Raw genomic sequence first — 6,525 nt, 5'->3', positions numbered from 1 at the left:
TAGTGACACACCCACCTGCACTCTCTCTCTCTCTCTCTCACACACACACACACACACACACACACACACACAAGAATAAGTTTGGTACTAGCAATCAAAGCTAGAGCTTCACTTATGCTAGGCAATGACTTTTTCCACTGAGTTTTAAAACTTAGGAATAGTCTTTGGTTTGTTTATTTTGTCATCCATGAGGCTTGAACTCAGGACCTGGGCTCTCTCCCTGACCTTTTTGCTCAAGGCTAGTGCTCTACCACTTTCATCACTGCCCCACTTTGAGTCTTTTGGTGATTAAGAGCCTTATGGATTTTCCAGTCCAGGCTGATTTTTTTTTTTTTTTTTTTGCCAGTCCTGGGGCTTGGACTCAGGGCCTGAGCACTGTCCTTGGCTTCTTTTTGCTCAAGGCTAGCACTCTGCCACTTGAGCCACAGCACCACTTCTGGCCGTTTTCTGTATATGTGGTGCTGGGGAATTGAACCCAGGGCCTCATGTATATGAGACAAGCACCCTTGCCACTAGACCATACCCCCAGCAACCCCCAGGCTGATTTTTGAACCATGATCTCAGATCTCAGTCTCGTGAGTAGCTAGGATTACAGGCATGAGCCTGTAATTCTAGAAATAGTTCTAAGAACTAGAATAGTACCTAGGCTCTAGGAATAATAGTTCTAAAGCTCATGTGGGACCTTTGTGACATAGATTTATTCTTGGAAATGAAGATTTGAGAAAAGTAGAGGGGAGTAGGAGAGGTGTTCCAAGAGCAACAGTGGTGTAATGTAAGATGTAAAAGTGAGTACTCATACATAAACGACATTTGGGGTTTTTTTTGTTTTTTTTGTTTTTGGCCAGTCCTGGGCCTTGGACTCCGGGCCTGAGCACTGTCCCTGGCTTCTTCCCACTCAAGGCTAGCACTCCGCCACTTGAGCCACAGCGCCGCTTCTGGCCGTTTTCTGTATATGTGGTGCTGGGGAATCGAACCTAGGGCCTCGTGTATCCGAGGCAGGCACTCTTGCCACTAGGCTATATCCCCAGCCCCCATAAACGACATTTGGGGAAAAGGCTGGTAGAGTAAGGAGGAAGAGTAAAACTGAACAGTACCTTAGATCACAGGAAATCTAATGTTTTAGATATTTTCCCAGTACACTGAGCCATTAAAATTTTTGAGAATGTGACCCAGGGAAATAGTGTTTGTGCTCAATGACATGAAATTCTGAGGATTTTGTCTTTGGCCAAGTTCCTAAGCTGAACTGTCAATAATTCTTAGTGCAGGAAATACTGTGTTAGGGCTTATAGATTGTGGGGAGGGGTCTCCGGAGGTTATCTGATCAATCTTTTTGGCACAGGCCTAGTGAATTCTCTTGAAGGCTGTTTTCTCTATCTTCTGTGAATTCAGAGAACAAGTGATTAGTATAGTGCTTGTAATACAAATTCATCTATGATAGTTGAGGGCTAGGAGATGTATCTCAGTTATATAACACTCACCTGGCATGCCCAAGGTCCTAGGGCACCCTCCTCAGCACTAAAAAAAAATCCCAAACTGCATATTTATATATGTATACATATGTTATATTTGTGTCATATATATATATGACATTTAAAAACAGTGTGTTTTAACTTCCGTTTTCCCAGACCTTAAAAAATACATTTCTCAGCTGGGTGTCTGTGGCTCATGCCTATAAACCTAGCTGCTTGGGAGACTAAGTTTGAAAAGATTATGGTTAGAAGCCAGCTGGGGCAGAAACATTTGAGAGACGCCCCTTCTCAACAGAGAGTTACATGCCGTCATGTGCACCTATTATCCTGTATTATCCTAGCTAGTCAGGAGGTTTACACATGCTCTAGCACTGAGCCACATCCTCAGAGAGGAAAAAAATATGTTTTGGTACTGGGGTTTGAACTCAGCACCTCACACTTGTTAGGTAGACATTCTTAGCATTGAAGTTAACCTCCTGCTCTGATTTTGCTGGTTATATTTTGAGCTAGGTTCTTATTCCTACCCAGGCCAGGCTATGATCCACCTATTTTAGATTCCCTACCATAGCTGGGATGACAGGCTTACACCACAATGCTCAGCTTCTTTTCCTTGATTTTGTTTGTTTTGTTTTTGTTGCCAGTCCTGGGGCATGGACTCAGGGCCTGACACTGTCCCTGGCTTCTTTCTGCGCAAGGCTAGCACTCTACCACTTGAGCCACAGCGCCACTTCTGGCTTTTTCTATATACATGGTGCTGAGGAATTGAACTCAGGGCTTCATGTATACGAGGCGAGCACTTTACCACTAGGCCATATTCTCAGCCCCAGCTTCTTTTCCTTGAGACTGAGTCTTGCAAACTTTTCTGCCTGGGCTGGCCTGGAACTTAGACCTTCTAATCCCAGCTTCTTGTGCAAGTAAGATGACAGACACAATCCTCTGCGCCAAACTATTAGTTGCAAAGAGGTCTTGTATATATACCCAGTCTGGCCTTGAACTGAAATCCTCCTAATCTTAACCTATGAGATAGGAAAACTGAGCCAGGGGCCAGGGGTTCATACCTGTAATTCTAGCTACTCAGGAGACTGGGATCTGATGTTCCCACTTCAATGCCAGCCCTGGATAAGCCTCTGAGACCCTTATCTCCCATTAACTACCAAAAAACAAAACAAAACAAAACTGGAAACAGAGCTATGGCTCAAATGGTAGAAGACTACTTGCCTTGAGCACAAAAACTCAAGAGACAGTACATAGGCCCTGAGTTCAAGCCCTAGGACTAGCACAAAAGAAAAGAGGAAAATTGGAAACGTCTATGGGTTTATACATTAAAAAGAATGATATGGACATCATATGCTTTATAATGAGATGAATTATATGTAAAGTTCAAATGGATACTTCTGGTAAAAGATAGTAGAATGGGCCCAATATGGTTATGCACACCTGTTCTCACACTCAGGTGGCTGAGGCAGGAAGATTGTGTTTGATGCCAGCATGAGCTACATGAGACCCTGTCTTAAAACAACAAACAAAAAAGGATGATGGAGTAAAGGGATCTTTATTCCAATCTCTTTCTCCAAGTCATTATTCACAACAAAAAGAATTATAATAGTTTTTTTTGATCACTATCTAAAACTTGAATATGTACTGAATTAATACATGTACTGTGATATCATAGTTTTGGTGAAAGAGGAAGCTGATAATATATTCTCCCTCAGAGCTAGAGACCTACCAGTACAAATTACCGGGAAAGGCCCACCCAAGCGATCTCTTGATTTGATTGAAGAAGGCTGCAGGCTTAAGAAGATGGCAAACATTCTCATAGAGACAGAGATTAAGAAGTCAGAAAGAGCAGGGTACCAGTGGCTCACACCTGTAATCCTATCTACTCAAAAGGCTGAGATCTGAGGATCATAGTTCAAAGCCAGCCCAGGCAGGAGAGTCCATGCGACTCTTATTTTCAGTGAACCACCAGAAAACAGGAAGTGATACTCTGGCTCAAAGTGGTAGAGCGCTAGCTAGCCTTGAGTGAAAAAGCCAAGCTGGCACCAGTGGCTTACACCTGTAATCCAAACTACTCAGGAGGCCGAGATCTGGAGGATTTGGGTTTGACGTCAGCCTGGGCAAAAAAAGTTGGAAACTCTATCTCCAAAATAACCAGCAAAAAGCTTGCCTGGAAGTGTGGCTCAAGTAGTAAATGTGCCAAATAAGTAAGCAAGCAAGCAAGCAAAAAAAATCAGAAAAGGCAGTTCTCTAAAACCAGAGCTGCTGGGCACCAGTGTCTCACACTTGTAATTTTAGCTACTCAGAAGGCTGAGATCTGAGGACTGCATTTTGAAGCCAGCCCAGACAGGAAAGCATATGAGACTCCTACCTTAAATTAACAACAAAAAGTCAGAAGTGGGGGCCGGAGTGCTTGCCTCACATACATGAAGACCTAGACTCGATTTCTCAGCACCGCATATATAGAAAACAGCCAGAAGTGGCGCTGTGGCTCAAGTGGCAGAGTGCTAGCCTTGAGCAAAAAGAGTCCAGGGACAGTGCTCAGGCCCTGAGTCCAAGCCCCAGGACAGCAAAAAAAAAAAAAAGTTAGAAGTGGAGCTGTGGCTCAAGTGGTAGAGCACTAGCCTTGAGCACTCAGGGACAGAGCCCAGGCCATGAGTTCAAGCTCCCAGACCAAAAGCAAACAAATAAATAAAGCCAGCGCCTGAGCTAAGGATTTTTGTATGAGTAATTTATTAGGAGGTACTCTAAGGAAGCAGACAAAAGCAGAATGAAAAGCTAACCAAAGATACGGTTTCGGTAAAAGTCTAATTCCACAAGGAGCTCTAATCCCACTCTGTGGTAAGGGACCAGGACTTATATCTCAGTCCATCAGTCACTGGTTGTGAGTTTCCCTCAGGTGGAAGGCATTTCTGAGTAAGATTGCTGCTGTCATTTGAGGGCAATTCTCAGGAACAGGGGCATCTGTGAGCCATTAGCAGCCAGTACTCACAACAGCTGGCAGATGAGGACATTGGCTTAGACAAGGGCATCTGGGTAAAGCACCAACAACCACCACTAAAGCAGTGTTTCTGAAAGCAAAGAGCTGCACCAGCCTCATGTAGAACTGGACAGAAATGTGGATTCTCTAGCCCATCCCAGATCTGCTCTCTCAACAAACTCTGGGGCAGGCCCTCAAACCTTGTTTTAACAAGCACTCAGGGTGATATAGGTTTGCATATGAAGTGTCCCCACAAGTCTCAGGTATTTGTTGGGGGTTTGGTCCCCAGTTGGTGGCACTGTTTTGGAAGATTAGGAAATTTTAGGAGGTAGGACCTAGTTGCAGGAAGTAGGTCACTGGAAGAGGGAGTATCTTGTCCCTATCCTCTTCCTGTCTCTCTCTCTCTCTCTCTCTCTCTCTCTCTCTCTCTCTCTCTCTCTTTCTCTCTTTCTCTCTGCCTCCTGTTCACTAGCTTCCTGATAACCATTAAGTGTCCATCCTTCTCCATGATACAGTGAGACAACCAGGCACCAGTGGCTCACACCTGTAATTCTAGCTTCTCAGGAGGCTAAAATCTGAGAATCCCAGTTCAAAGCCAGCCTAGGCAGGAAAATCTGTGAGACCCTTATCTCCAATTAACCACCAGAAAACTGGAAGTGGAGCAGTGGCTCTAAGTGGTAGAGTGCTAGCCTTGAGGGAAAGAGCTCAAGGACAGTGCCCAGGCCCTGAATTCAAACCCCACAACCAACAAGGAAAAACAAACAGTGCAACAAAAGAAATCCTCCTTCCTGGGCTGGGAATATGGCCTAGTGGTAAAGTGCTTGCCTTGTATACCTGAAGCCCTGGGTTCGATTCCTCAGCACCACATATATAGAAAATGTCGCTGTGGCCCAAGTGGCAGGGTGCTAGCCTTGAGCAAAAAGAAGCCAGGGACAGTGCTCAGGCCTTGAGTTCAAGGCCTAGGACTGGAAAAAAAAAAACAAAAAACCAAAACCTCCTTCCTTGTGTGTGTGTGTGTGTGTGTGTGTGGTGTTATACTGGGCCTGCAGAAGAGCATTGTCCTTCATGCTCTGTTCTTGGTGGAACTGGGTGCTTGGAGTGGGGCAGTGTGCCCATCACCCTCAGCCACTTTTCTAGTTACTTTGGCAGGATGGGGCATTTCCATCCTACAGCCCAAGAAGTGAGCCTAAAGATGCAGCTGTGGAACAATAGGAGGGTGATCACAATACTAGCTAGCACTTAGAGGCATTTTCTCCAAGCTTTTTACAATTCTCAGTGCTTTGTACATGAGTCCTCTACATGAGGCAAGGTGGGCGGAGGATCCATTTTACACTTCAGGATATCCTAGCAACTAAGCCAAGACAGTAACTGAGCAGAACTAAGACTCCAGCTTTGAATCTCAGTTTGTTACTTATTAGTTCTGAGAACTTATACAACTCTCCAAGCCTTGATTTCTTCATCTACAAAATTAGGATAATAATATTTTCTTTGGGATAAGAAATTAAGTGAGAACATATCTGCAAGTACCTGTGCATGGTAGGTGATTAATAATAGCAATTTTAAAAAGTAAAAGCAAAATAGCTGGGTTGTTGTGATGTATCCCTGTGGTCTCAGGCTACCAGATTGCACCCTGGGATATGTAGGTTGCCCTTGTCCCCCCCCCCCCCAAAAAAAAAGTGAAATGGCAACATTAAAATATTAACACTGTATGTAGCAAAGAAGGTACCAAGCAGAGGATATTTTTAAGCTAGTGAAATGTCTCTTAGGTCCACTCTTTGGTCACGTGAAGGTAGTTTGATTTCAATGTGGAAAATAATTTCCCTCCAGCAGGATTTCACAAGACAAAACCACATTTGACACATGGCACATAGAGAGTGAGTGTTCTTCCCACAAAATGGAACCCTGCTAGCAAGAGAAATGTTAGCTGATCAAATTATATTTGGAGATTATAAAACATAGATCATCCTGACACAAATTGGAAAAGCAAATGTAAAGATCACATTGAAGCCATCCAAAATAGCTTGATATATTTTAATGGTTCAATATTAGCTTGTTTGCATCTTAAAATATTTTTTAAAT

This window comes from Perognathus longimembris, chromosome 7 (assembly GCF_023159225.1).
Source record: "Perognathus longimembris pacificus isolate PPM17 chromosome 7, ASM2315922v1, whole genome shotgun sequence".
Lineage (NCBI taxonomy): Eukaryota > Metazoa > Chordata > Mammalia > Rodentia > Heteromyidae > Perognathus > Perognathus longimembris.
This window is presented reverse-complemented; position numbering follows the sequence as displayed.